At 43.7% G+C, this 14,268-nt stretch overlaps 2 non-coding genes across 2 annotated transcripts; both read right to left on the bottom strand.

Moving 5' to 3' along the window:
- Positions 1–4,948: 4,948 nt before the first annotated feature.
- Positions 4,949–5,142, bottom strand: LOC132897665 (U2 spliceosomal RNA). Its single transcript, XR_009656355.1, has one exon. It is a non-coding gene; the product is annotated as a U2 spliceosomal RNA (small nuclear RNA).
- Positions 5,143–5,336: 194 nt separating this feature from the next.
- On the bottom strand, positions 5,337–5,451 carry LOC132895848 (U5 spliceosomal RNA). The gene has a single exon (XR_009655868.1). It is a non-coding gene; the product is annotated as a U5 spliceosomal RNA (small nuclear RNA).
- Positions 5,452–14,268: the final 8,817 nt, after the last annotated feature.

The raw sequence follows: 14,268 nt of genomic DNA, 5'->3' as shown, positions 1-14,268 counted from the left end.
TTACCCCTGAGATAGCTCATGGGTACAGAAAATGAACGACTGTATGTGTACATTTCAGGGCACTTGATTAATTATGTTTTATGTCTTGTGCTTAAGAAGAACATGTGGAAAAAAGTTAGAAAACCATGAAATCACTCTGATTTTTCCTGATTCGCTGACCAGGATCTTTGCTGCCCAAAGAGCTCTGATCTGTGAGTCGTACACATGGGTAACATACTGTGACAACAATTGGTAGATGCGGTGGGCCTTATTTCACTCCCATAATGCCTATGTGCCTGTCTGCGTGATACAAAGCACTGACCAATGGCAAACTAGTGACAGAGCACTGAAAATCAGGCCTCCTGATGGACAATTTTCGAGGCCAGCCACCAAATTTCTAGTAAGACAGATAGATGACATTTATTGCCTCTGCTGGGAATTTTGGGAAGAAAAGTGGCTAGAAAGAGCAGCGGACTGTGTCGGCGTCTGGGCTCTAGGCTCCAGTGTGCTTCCGGTGCGCCACTCTGCACACCCCACATGGGTCTCGAACCCACAATCACTGGGTCACGGAAAATGATGGCAGACTCGGCAGAAGATGGTTTTGATCCATCGACCTCCGGACCCGGCACGCTCCCGCTGCTGACCTCTCACTTTCTGTGTGTCTGGAGCCTGCAATAGAGATCTTGCAGTCACGTGACCGGAAAGTACACAGACGCCATCTTGTCGGGCAACACCACAGCTGAATACTGCTGCACTCGTGTACAGAATGGATCACTTTCAACCGACGGACTACACGGCTAATTTTTCTAATGCACAGATAATTAGATATATGTCTAAAATAAACGGTCTACAGATTAGTGACCCTTATGGCTTACCGGATGGAGTTTTCACGACCGTGTCAGTGGATGTTGAACTGCCGGAGGTGGAATACCCAGACGTGTACAATTACCTAATCAACTTTCCTTCGCTGTTCAGTGGTGAAGCACATGCTTATAAATCTCTGGAGAGTTATCTCTACAGAAATTCAGGATTTGTCAGCCCCCCTAAGATGTGGCATCTTGTAAAGAAGAAAAAACTATCGTCATTGGCCGGGTAAGTCAGTAGTATCTATCAGTAGTATCTAGCATAGCACTGACCAGCCGATTATGGTTGAATATTTTATATTATCAGTTAGATCAAGTATCAGTAGTCTATCACTATTACTGTATATATGGTAAACCTGCTTAATGAAATAAAAACATATTTGTCCAGTTTAATTTCCTTAGTTTTTACCTTAATTAGCAATACTGATAAATCATAATTCTTAGAATTAAAGATGTGTGGGCATATATATTTATTTATAAGTCCTTATAAGGATTGATCCTTATATTTATAAGGATTTACTACTAAGACAGTGGTAAATTCTTATAAGTTCTTTACTGTTTTTTTTCGTACCACACCGCTAAAGACCCAATCCACGCCCCCGCCCCAACCCTATTTTCTCAGGCTCCCACTTCCCGGAATTTTTTTATTAGAGCAAGTCATAAACTTATGCTGCAAATAACCACATGGATATACTGAAATAAATACATGACGAACCTGAGATGAAATGGTCACTGCACAGGCGCCAGTGATCGCTCCTTCCAGTCGGTACCCATGCCTTGTTCTTGTTGTTTGGATCAGCCCGGCCGATAGCAGCAATCCATTTTGCGCGCCTGTCAGGGTCCCGTGGCAGCCTATGAAACTTTCTTCCTGTTTTCTGACCTCTCCTGTTGTGGCATTTATATGCCATGCAAGTATCCGGCATTGTGGCACAGTAATTTTTGAATATTTCGGCAAAAAAAAAATGAAAGTCAGCGGAAATATGGCGCTTGACCGCCAAGATGGCGTTTGTCTACAATCTAGAGCAGATGTGACGTCACATGCAAGTGCTCCATAGCTGCCTTCTGGAAAATGCTGGAGTAAAAAGACCACCAGCTAGCAGAGGATGGTTTCGATCCATCAGCCTCTGGGTTATGGGCCCAGCATGCTACCGCTGTGCCACTCTGCTGATCTCACATCCCAGATGGGACTCTAACCCACAGTGCCTGGCTTAGGAAGCCAGTGCCTTATCCATTAGGTCACTGGGGCTCTGCGGCAACAGGATGAAAAAGGGCAGCCACTCAAAAATAGCTAGGCTCGTTCCTCAGCTGTCTCTCATCTCCGCGACAGAAACTTCTTTTGTGTTTGCTCAATTTGAAATAATTTGCTGGGTCTGCACCAAAGTCAAACGCTTGCAACGTAATGACATTTCAGTATTATGGGTAGACCATAATATTGGTCTAATGGTAAAATAGCTCGTGCTATTTTACCGTTAGACCATTCACTATACACTATGTGTATAGTGATTGGTCTAACGGTAAAATAGCACGAGCGCTCGAGAAATTTTTGATACGTTGTAAGGTTATAATTTTACTTGACAACAGAATGTATCTGAATTCTGATTGGTTGTTGTTATATTATTGCCCTTCTGTTGTGTCCTTGAGCCCAGAGCGGAGGGGGGAGGGAGGAACAGGGTTCTGCTGAAGCGCACATAGTGTTCTGGTCAAGGGAAATTGTGTAAAATGTGTTTCTTCAATTCAGAATACGCTTAAAAATGTTTTCAAAAGACAGGCGGAGGAACCAAACATTTCTGATCAAGAAGGCGGAGGCTGTTTTGCTGATTCCATGAAAATGTTTGATTTGATTAAAAGGTGTCTGGGCCGCGAACAATGTCCACATCACCATCGGGTTGTTGTTGTTTACATGTGTCATGTTACAGGAACTTGGTCAGGTCTCTGCAGGTGTTAACTGAAGCACTTCAAATTCAGGGTTAGCGGGCTGCTAAAGTTTGCAGGCACTTTACAAACAAGACTCGGTGCAATATTAGCCAACATTAGCACAATCTGATATTATTTAATAATGTCTTTGTGACCTTAATGAACTCCAGTTGTTGTCGGATTGTTATTTACATGCCACACAAACTGAGAAAACAGTCATATTCATCTGTTGTCGTTTTTACACACTGAATCCGAACTGTTGTTAACTGATTCATTTTACAAGCTAATCTAACACTAGGGCGGTGTAGTGGTTAGCGCTGTCGCCTCACAGCAAGAAGGTCCAGGTTTGAGCCCCGGGGCCGGCGAGGGCCTTTCTGTGTGGAGTTTACATGTTCTCCGCATGGGTTTGCTCCGGTTTCCCCCAAAGACATGCAGGTTAGGTTAACTGGTGACTCTAAATTGAGTGTGAATGGTTGTCTGTGTCTATGTTTCAGCCCTGTGATGACCTGGAGACTTGTCCAGGGTGTACCCCGCCTTTTGCCCGTAGTCAGCTGGGATAGGCTCCAGCTTGCCTGTGACCCTGTAGAACAGGATAAAGCGGCTAGAGAATGAGATGAATCTAACGCTACATTCCTCAAGGACAGTTTGCTCGCGAGCAGCTGCTCACTGCACTGCAACCGCACTTGCTAATTAACATGAGCTTGCTGTTTTCGTGACCACGCCCCCAGAGTGAATATTCATGAGCAAATTGGGCGTGGTGTTTCGCCCAGTGGAAACCTACAGTAACCCTTTGTGTCTCGTGCACGGGGCCGGATTTTTTTCTTCAATCAGAAATATTGGTAGGGACACGCCCATACCACCCACACCCAATTCTACACCTGTGTTGTTGAGCATGGAGAAAACCAGAAAATAGGGAAAAAGTTAGGGCAGGTAAAATAAAGATTTTTTCTTTCTTTTCTAATATAAGGTAACTATTCCTAAATCTACTATAATACCACATGAGCATATAGAATAAAAGAACCAAATTCCTATTTTAACTCACTACTCTAAAAAACCCATTCATCAATTTCATTTAAAAAGGGTGTGTTAAATAAAGAAAAAAAAAATTTTTTTGAACAAAGGTACCATTCAGGCCCGGCGCCGTGGGGGGGGGGCGAAAGGGGGCGTCACCCCCTCGTGGCTACAGCCCCGCCCCCTCAACGGAGACTCAGATCACTTAATTGTTTTCTTATGAAAATGTAATGTATTATAGACATATTAATAATTTGCATTTTCAAATACGAAATATTAAGTGGTTGCGCATTGCACAAAAATACATTTCACATAAATCACCTGTTTTAGACATAGATATGTAATGCTGACACAGCCGCGCACACACAGACCTGTGATAAGGACAAGGGTCGTGCGGGCGGGGGTTTTACATGTACACTTACAAATGCACTGTCTCTGCAATATCCTGTAATATGCAGTCAAGTTTACGGGAGTAGTCTTTCCCCCACCGAATTAAACGAATTCAATCACAATATTGTGAATCCAGTTTCTTTCTTTGTAGGCTAAGTTTATCTCCGTTTATGTTGGTGTATGTGTTCATATATGGTCCGCTTTGTGCGCAAATAGCGTAAGAATATGTGTCGTTGACGTCACCCCCCATGCAGCGGGGGTGAAAATTCATCACTTCAGAGTGTTTAGTCCCCTACACGCCTAAACTGGGATCGTGGATTAAGTGGTTAGCGTTGACTCGGTGCGAGTCAGGAAGGCTATTACTGGTGCAGCCGCGGGGTCTGTTGATTTTTTTAAATTATGATTTTGGCCGCCGAGCCAAGTACCTTAGACTTGCATTGACGTTTTGTTTTCATGCCACGGAGCTATTTGTATGTATTTTAAATGTAAAGGACTTACCTGTAGGTTTGTGTGTGTTGTTTTATGTTTGGCATCTTTCCGGTTGTAACGTGTGTTTGTGAGAAAATCGGAGGGGAGGGTTAACAGGTGGGCACGGGGGCTGATAAAGCGCAACTGCCCTGGTAATATGCCACATGATTTTCCCGGACTAAAGCACCCTTCGGGGCCGTGGTTTTGCGGTTGGCGCAGTTAATTGTTTGAAACACGTTGTCAGACCGCCATACACACTATATGAAAAATATTTGCCCCCTTGCGATTTCTAATTGCCCCCTTAGTAAACTGTTCCTGGCGCCGGGCCTGGTACCATTCCTGGAGGCACTATAAAATCATGTTGATGGCTGTAGCCAAAAGAACAAGCCCCTATTCCAACCAACCATTCTAAAAAAAATTTGCTTGATATAACATCCTTATTTAGAGAACATATCAGATCTTAAACTGATAAGAACACCTACTACACTTGATCTTAACCAAAAGGCTGAGAAGTGATAATTTACTGCAGTCAATAGCTTTAAATATACCACTTCCAAATATTAAAATCCAGAAAGGTAAACACAGGTAGACTCCGCCACCAACAGCTGGATCATTTTGAAGAGAGACATCGGCTTGTGGGGTGTGTGAGAGAGGCGAGTGCTTCAATGCAAAAAGATCAATAGTTCTAACATTTGTTGACCAAAAATGTTCAGCTCCGTCTGAGCAAAGCCTGCAAAAATATGTTGAACTCATTAACATTTCTCTCCACAGAAATCTTTAGTAAAAGGCAAAAGATTTATGTGTCAATGAAGAGAAACCTGATCTACACTTAACACTGGATCAGGTTAGTGACACTGGATTGGAGGTGCAGAAAGCTGGTATAGGGTAAGGTGGCCTGGGCCAATCTCTTACACCTTTACAGCTTTGCTAGCGATTGCACACAGGCAGAGAAATGTCTGACCAACGAGCTTTTTTGAAAGAAAGAAAGAAAGAAAGAAAGATAAGCAAGCGGGGTGTGGGGGTGTTGAATTTTGAAAAAGAACAGTTGAGTGCTGTGTGATCTGTCCAATATCACGGGTGTATCCTATAAATTAAATATGAACACATCAGCTGGAGTTTGATTATTGACAGGAACACTGTTGACCACAGCAGAAAGTGCTTTCCATACCACATTTTCCTGCCTTCCTGTGATGCTACTATTCAGGCTGCCAAATAGAAATAATTTATTCCATTGGATTTGTGATGTTAAAGCTTCTATTCTGAGGGCAGATAAGTTTCTCTTCTTGACCATATTACGCCTCTCCATGTCGTAAAGTCAAGGAGCAACGCCTCTAAACCGATAATATTTAGGATTGTGATATTTAAATGACAATGGTTTTCACCCATCACATTTATCAATGCCCAATCATTCTTACGCTGTGATTGGCAAAATACAAACATTTCATGAATCACACGTGAACCCTGTCATACGGTGATTTTTACACTTTGATCTGCGCTGGTTTCTACGTTAGATTGATAAATGAGGGCTGTTGTGTCGTCCTCGTTAGTATAGTGGACAGTATCTCTGCCTATCACGCAGAAGACAGGGGTTTAATTCCCTGATGGGGACACTTTACAAATTTATTAACTTGTGCAGCAGGGGGATGGAGTGGTTCGCACTGTCGCCTCACAGCAAGAAGGTTCTGGGTTTGAGCCCAGCGGCTGGTGGGGGCCTTTCTGTGTGGAGTTTGTGTGTTCTCCATGTGTCAGCTCTGGTTAACCCCACAGTTCAAAGACATGTAGTTGGGTTAACATGGGGTGGCATTGGGCTGAAGTGCCCTTGAGCGTATATATATATATATATGAATGATTCACCACATTTCGTGTCAATTAAATCTTATTAATAGTAACAGATCTAGATAAATCCAGTGACTATAGACCAAACTTTAATATGGCTAAAGTCAATGTTAATGTCAATTATGACTATTATAAATTGCCAATGGTAGACCCTCTGATGATGTTCTTCTAATAATATTCTATTTCTAAGTCTAAGTTAGTAAAAATCAGACAAAAAAAGTCAGACAAGTTCATTAGAATCTAACGTCTGGTCTGGTGATCTAACCTTGTCAGATATAGGGTCGTCCAAATTCCGCTCCATTCATATGCGTGCTTGATCTGCGTGCGCACGCCTCCGGCATTCACTCCAATCCCCCCGTTACGCCGATCAGTGTACTGACCGGGGAATTGGCATATACCACGGGGTACACACTTGAGTCCACCCATACAATGTCAGACACACGAAAAGCAGAAAGTCAACTATTAATTTTCATCAGCATAAATGTATCAAGTTATATATTTTTTAACTAATCATGTGTAGTAAGTGCGGGCGGGAGATTTTTATGTTGTCAGCAGGAGGTCGGGAGGATTTTCTAAATGTTCCCTAAAGCGGGAGATCTCCTGCCCACAGCGGGAGAGTTGGAGCCTCTGTATATAGATTGAGGCACTGCCTAAAAGCAGAGCTCCCATCTGTTTCTGGGTTGTAGAATTGTCTTATATCATAGCCAGCCTCTTTTGTTTTATTTCTTTACCATTATAGTTACTATACTGTTTCCTTATGTTGTACAAAACAGACATAGAAAGAGAATTGCTCTGGCCTGATGAGTAGAGTCAGGGCAGTGATTTTATTTACAAATTCGATTTCACCATTGCTGAGATCTCATCTCATCTCATCTCATTATCTCTAGCTGCTTTATCCTGTTCTACAGGGTCGCAGGCAAGCTGGAGCCTATCCCAGCTGACTACGGGCGAAAGGCGGGGTACACCCTGGACAAGTTGCCAGGTCATCACAGGGTTGACACATAGACACAGACAACCATTCACACTCACATTCACACCTACGGTCAATTTAGAGTCACCAGTTAACCTAACCTGCATGTCTTTGGACGAAACCGGAACACCCGGAGGAAACCCACGCAGACACGGGGAGAACATGCAAACTCCACACAGAAAGGCCCTCGCCAGCCATGGGGCTTGAACCCAGGACCTTCTTGCTGTGAGGTGACTGCGCTAACCACTACACCACCATGTGCAATGCTGAGATAAGAATACAAAAAAAACATCTTGGAAAAATAATATCATTTTGAAAACAAAATATAATACAACGAATACCCTGCCTGGTACGAAAACCCAGGATCAAGACCTAGTGGGATTAGGACCTCCTGGGAACGGACTCCTCGTCCAAATGCAGCGCATGTAGCTCTGGGGATTCAAGCTTTGACTTTGAAAAGACAATTGAGGTTTCGTTAAAAAAAGTGCAATTGAGGAAATATTTAAAACACTCAACATCATCATTATCAACATACTAATATTAAGAAATTGTATTATGAAAGACCATTAAAGAGTTTTCTAGGGTTTGTTCGTAAAAGATGAACATATTTTTCAGGTCCTTATTACACGGTTATCAAAATGAATAATGCATGTAATAGCAGCGCTCCTGCACCCAAAAGCGAGTGGAGCCCCATAGGCATAGAGTGTGGATACATAAAGAAACCCATCAAGTTGTTTTCCGATGGTTACGGTCCTGTGTGTGCCTGCCACCATACCAGTGTTAGTAATTACCAGTCATACACACCGCCGAGTAGCCCTTCCATCCATTATGTGTAGCCACTTATCCTGTTCTACAGGGTCACAGGCAAGCTGGAGCCTATCCCAGCTGACTATGGGTGAGAGGCGGGGTACACCCTGGACAAGTCACCAGGTCATTGCAGGGCTCACACATAGACACAAACAACCATTCACACCTATGGTCAATTTAGAGCCACCAATTAACCTAACCTGCATGCCTTTGGACTGTGGGGGAAACCAGAGCACCCGAAGGAAACCCAGGCAGACATGAGGAGAGCATGCAAACTCGACACAGAAAGGCCCGTGTCGGCCGCTGGGCTCAAAGCCAGGACCTTGTTGCTGTGAGGTGACAGTGCTAACCACTACACCATCGTGCCGCCCCCGCCTAGTAGCCAGTGTCAGTAATTACCAGTCATACACACTGCCTAGGCGGCACGGTGGTGTAGTGGTTAGCGCTGTCGCGTCACAGCAAGAAGATCTGGGTTTGAGCCCCGTGGCCGGCGAGGGCCTTTCTGTGCGGAGTTTGCATGTTCTCTCTGTTTCTGCCGGGTGCTCCGGTTTCCCCCACAATCCAAAGACATGCAGGTTAGGTTAACTGGTGGCTCTAAATTGACCGTAGGTGTGAATGTGAGTGTGAATGGTTGTCTGTGTCTATGTGTTAGCCCTGTGATGACCTGGTGACTTGTCCAGGGTGTACCCCGCCTTTCGCCCGTAGTCAGCTGGGATAGGCTCCAGCTTGCCTGTGACCCTGTAGAACAGGATAAAGCAGCTAGAGATAATGAGATGACACACCGCCTAGTGGCCAGCATCAGTAATTACCAGTCATACACACTGCCTAGTGGCCAGTGTTACCCTAGGGCCTAGGCTGACACTTGCACGACTTTTGGCCACGATTTTGTCGTGGCAAGTCGTGCCATTTTGGGGCACGAACTGGGAGGCTCCCGCACTGTTCACGACTAGTTCACACATAGTTCACGACGAGTTCACGAATGCGTGCCCGTCCACATTCACGAACTGGCATGATGAGTTCACGCATAGTTTGCGCATAGTTTACGCACTTCCCGCATTGGCACGACGAGTTTGCGCAATTCGGACGGTGTCGTGCCGACTTGGGCACGCCTGTGTCATGCACAACCTCATCCTCATCAGATACCCACACGCAATTTCAGAAGTGGACTGCGAAGATCCGGACACACATGATCTGATCCCTGGTGGATGGAGGACTGACCGATACCTGCAGGGGCTGCTGCCTCTAACCGGCCATGATACCCAGAAGGATGCAAAGGATCAGCGAGACTACCTGTCACATTACTACATGTCCCCTGCTGGTGCTGTCCCTTGGCAAGAAAGAATGGTAGTAGCTTCATGAGCTGCATCCACAGTTGTTCCATTTTTGAAATAAAAGAAACGAAACTCCCCCCCCAAAAAAAAAAGTCATGAAGGAATAGAAAATAAAAGACATTAAAGAAAAAAGCAAGAAAAAAAATTGCAAATGGCGAGAAGTGTCCGGGAAGCCCTATATATACCCCCGCACCGACGCGAGCGCCACTGTCGCGCAGTAGTCGTGAACTGCTCGTGAACTTGTCGTGAACTGCTCGTGCCATGCGCAAACTGTTCGTGAAGTGCGTAAACTAGTCGTGAACTGCTTGTGCCATCAATGCGTGACTGTGTCAGTGGGAAGGCACGGCCACGCTGCGATGCGCACCAATTCGTGAACATGTTGTGAACTACTCGTGAACTCGACGTGAGCTGTTCGTGAACTATTCGTGGCAGTTTGTGACAGTCGTGGCATGGCGCGCACTTCCACGCACTGGCACGCATCCTCCCGCATCGTCCCAACGAGTTCACGACGAGATCACGAACAGTTTGTGCATAGTTCACGACCCGGTCGCGAAATTTTGTCGTGACCAAAATTTTGAACATTTCAAAATTCTTGTCCCGACATGGCACGCAGTCACGACGGGTTTACGCATACTTCACGCCAGTTTACGACTAGTTTGCGCACTGGCACGACTCGAGTCGTGCCAATGCGTGCCACAGAATCGTGCAAGTGTCAGCCTAGCCTTATAGTATAGTGTAGTCAGGCACATCAAGCAACATGTGAACTGGTGCCTTTTGCTATTTTGGATTTTTGAAAAAAGTATTTTTCAAATTTTTACATAAAAAATTGATTTTGACTTAGTTTCTCAGAGCAATGTTCATTTCTGGACCATATATCTAAAACTATTCATGATCCAGATTTGAAACTTGATATGCATGTTAACAAGGTGATGTTACATGTTCCTAACATTTTTTTTAACGTTTCACCCTTACCCCCAACTGCTCCTTGGGTGCTGTAGCATAGCTGGCCACTGCTGTGGGTATGTTTGTGTTCTCAATGCTCACTTGTGTGTGTTCACTGCTTCAGATGGGTTAAATGCTGAGGAGAAATTTCACTGTGTGCTTCAGTCTGTGCTTGAGTGTACGGGTAACAAATAAAGGCTTCTTCTTCTTCTTAAATCTACTCGGCTCAATAACACATGTTCAGTACTGACACAGATACTAGTAAACAATCCTGTTGTCTTTGCAGTGTGATTCTTGCCGTCTACAAAGATCTTGTTTCTCCGTGAATAAAAACAAAAGCATGTCACATAAAATGATCAGTGATCAGGTTTATTTTACACCCAAATGCTTGACACTCGGCATCTTTAGGGTTGTTTACAACAATTTAGAAGCAATGTGTCCACAAGCTCCACTAGCCTCGCTAAATCATGTTTAGAGCGCTGTTTGGAGTGAAACCATCTGACTGCCATCTTACCACTCACATTGTGGAGCAGCATAGTCATTCAGACTACTGGAAGCTGCACAAAACTTTTTCTGTATTTTTAGGCTCTGAATGAGATTCTCTCACAACATGATCAAAATGTGCGCTGTTCAATTAATACTGTATCTTCAGCTACTATTAACACATATCCATCTTCCATCAAATACTGCCTGGAAACACAATAAACTCTCTCAACAACCTCTCTCTTCTCCTTTCGGCATTTCATCCACGTGTGCTATAGCCAAAACAGCTGGAGCATCTGTATCTACTGTTGTACAAAAAGCAGCTCCTCCTTCTTCAAATACTGCATCAGGCACAAACACAAACAGCCTTTACACCCTCTCCTTCAGCTACAGCATCGGGGTTTTAGTAAAAAATAACAGTAATTGCAGTAACTGATTCCGCAGTGCCAAATACATTACTGTTTCTGAAATGTGATCAGGAAGTTTTACAGGGGCACAGCAGATATATATTGGGGCACATGCTCCAGTAAAATGGGTCTGGCGATGCTGATGGACAACTCATAAATTCAAGCAACAGGCTAAATGCAAGCTTGACACTTACTGTGCAGTGAGCTCTTTGGGATGGCGCTTCTGACTTTTGTTTCCAGACCGTAGGAACTGCTCCGTGTACCAGGCATCGCTCAGATCCTTCTATATGAATCTGCATGACAAATTTATCTTTTTCAAAATGTATGGAGCAGACACCAAACCATCCTGTTGGCTTGAAGTTACCTCTCTTCGTCAGTACAAATCAAATCCATTCGTTTCACAAGTGTCCTGCCGACTTTGGGCTACAATGGATCAAAATTCTGCTTTTTTAATCGGCTACACTTGAACAGCCTTGAAGGACACACCCCTGAGGAGGCATGCTTTGGTTTTAGTTTTGTTGCAGAATAAAAAAAAATTGTTAAAAACGTGTTACACTTTGCAAAGCAGACGAAGCCAGAAATGCCATGAACTTTCAAGTGTTTCGCATATGACGTCACTTCATTGAATGAACAGTAACTTACCAGGAACGCGTTCGTGTAATGGCGGATTCAAAGAGCCAAACTTTACCAACTAAACAGAACATGTTCCTGGTCTCATATTAAAATGCAATTTAGACAGTAAGCTATTTAACATGTCTAGTTTTATAAGGTATAATTTATAAGGTATAATAAGAAATGAGAGAAATTTTAATTTTTAGCTCACCTGGACCAAAGGTCTGGTGGGCCAATGCCATGGGCTGCAGGTCAGTGTAAAGAGGTAGGGTTGGTTTCCTGCAGCAGAACTTGAAAACTGTGACAAATAATATCTTGAAAGTTGGTATAGAGGGTAGGGGATATAGATGACTCTGTCTTCTTGTTTGTTTATTGTGGCTGAATTATATATATATATTATATGTGTTCTTTATGTGTGTCTCTTGCAGGTCTGTTTAATATATTTTTGAGCCCAAATCTGATTGGATGTACTGTATCTATTTTACACTAAAATCTGGTAAAGGATGATCTAAGCACTTTCAGAGATTTGTGTAAAATAAAACCACAGCGGCCTCCACACAAGGAGGTTGGGTTTGATTACACACAGCTGCAAAGGAAACAGTAACAAAGAGACGGGACAACCAACACTGCATGAAAATCCACAGCAGTGAAGAAACCACATTACCTGACTTAAATGTAAATTATTTAGAGTTATGCAGACATGTTATATCTACCTCCATTCATGCAGTATTTCAGTATCTACAGAGAATTAATGAAGTATCATGGCCCTGTAAAATGTCTTTAGGAGGCAGTTAGTCACACCACCATATTGGGGCAGGGTTTTTACGTTACTCAGAGCATATTTACTGTTGATATCAGGTGACATGTCAAACAACATACATGATTTCAACAATATTTACAGGGTCATAATAGACATTAATTAGAACAAACACCAGATATATTTTTTTTGGTTATATATTGGGAAATGAAACAAGCTGCTGATACTAAAAGCTTTCAGGTGAGTAACAGCACAATCATAAACCAAAACATTAAATGAAAAGAGAATGTCTGCACTTTTTCCTGACCTAATCTGAAACAGAGAAAACACCGCTATGCCCCACTGAATGGCAAACACCACGAGGAATTTCAGACATTCACAGTGAGTATCTGATATATACAACATACAGAAATGTGATATCTGTATTCCAGCTGTTAGAAATTACACAAGCTGTCAAAGTGTTACACTCTGACAATTCAAATAACCAAATTTTACAATCATGGTGAGCAGAAAACCATCTCAAAATGCACAACACATCGAACATTAAGTTGGATGAGCTACAACAGCAGAAGACCACATCAAGTTCCAGTCCTGTCAGCCAAGAACCGGAATCTGAGGATACAATGGCGATAGACTCACTGAAACTGGACAGTTGAAGATTTAGAGAAAGACGAGGAGAATTTTTTCCCCAGTAATCTTCAACTGTATAATCACCAGCGGCAGCTTGTGGACTAGCAGGACTAAGCCCTCCTGTCTTTCAAAAAAAAAAAAAAAATCAGTATAATATTTCATTTTTTGGCTTCAACATTGTCTTATTTTGGTTAGGACATTGGACTTGAGTTGAGGCCTCCATTGCTTAGACATTGCCTGTTGGAATTTTGATTTTGTCCAATCACAGCCCGCCTTTTCGGGCTAGGGTCTCGCGCCGCTGGATTTTGGTACAGTAGGACGGCCTGTACGAACCTGTGGCGAAACTTTCCTCCCACGTTTTTCGGGGGCCGAACCGCAGGGGCGTGGCCTACCGTCTCGCACCTAAAACGTGGTCAAATTGTAACAAATGTGGTATCAGTAGATAGCCCTAAGTGAGACGAAACGGGGGATACTTGTCTGACGTCTGTACGACCTTCCTGTCTGGAACAGCGGCCCAAAACGCACTCGGCCAAAGGCCTCATAAAAATAGTTGAAAATATTCACAAAAAAATCGGGAAAAGGTGCTATTGACTTGGAATCAAGTCTACCCCCCCCTAAATCGAGGGTGCTGAGCGCGCCTGACTTGGAGCCGAGTCTCTAGCACCTTCACGTCCGGAGCAGCGGCCCGAAAAGCACTCGGCAAAAGGCCTCATAAAAATAGTTGAAAATATTCACAAAAAAATCAGGAAAAGGTGCTATTGACTCGGAATCAAGTCTGCCCCCCGTAAATCGAGGGCGCTGAGCGCGCCTGACTTGGAACCGAGTCTCTAGCACCTTCCTGTCCCGAGATACGCCCAAAGGTGAAAGG

Source organism: Neoarius graeffei, chromosome 1, assembly GCF_027579695.1.
Source record: "Neoarius graeffei isolate fNeoGra1 chromosome 1, fNeoGra1.pri, whole genome shotgun sequence".
In the NCBI taxonomy this organism is placed as follows: Eukaryota; Metazoa; Chordata; class Actinopteri; order Siluriformes; family Ariidae; genus Neoarius; species Neoarius graeffei.
Note: the sequence above shows the minus strand (reverse complement) of the source record. Positions and strands in the feature narration are given on the sequence as shown.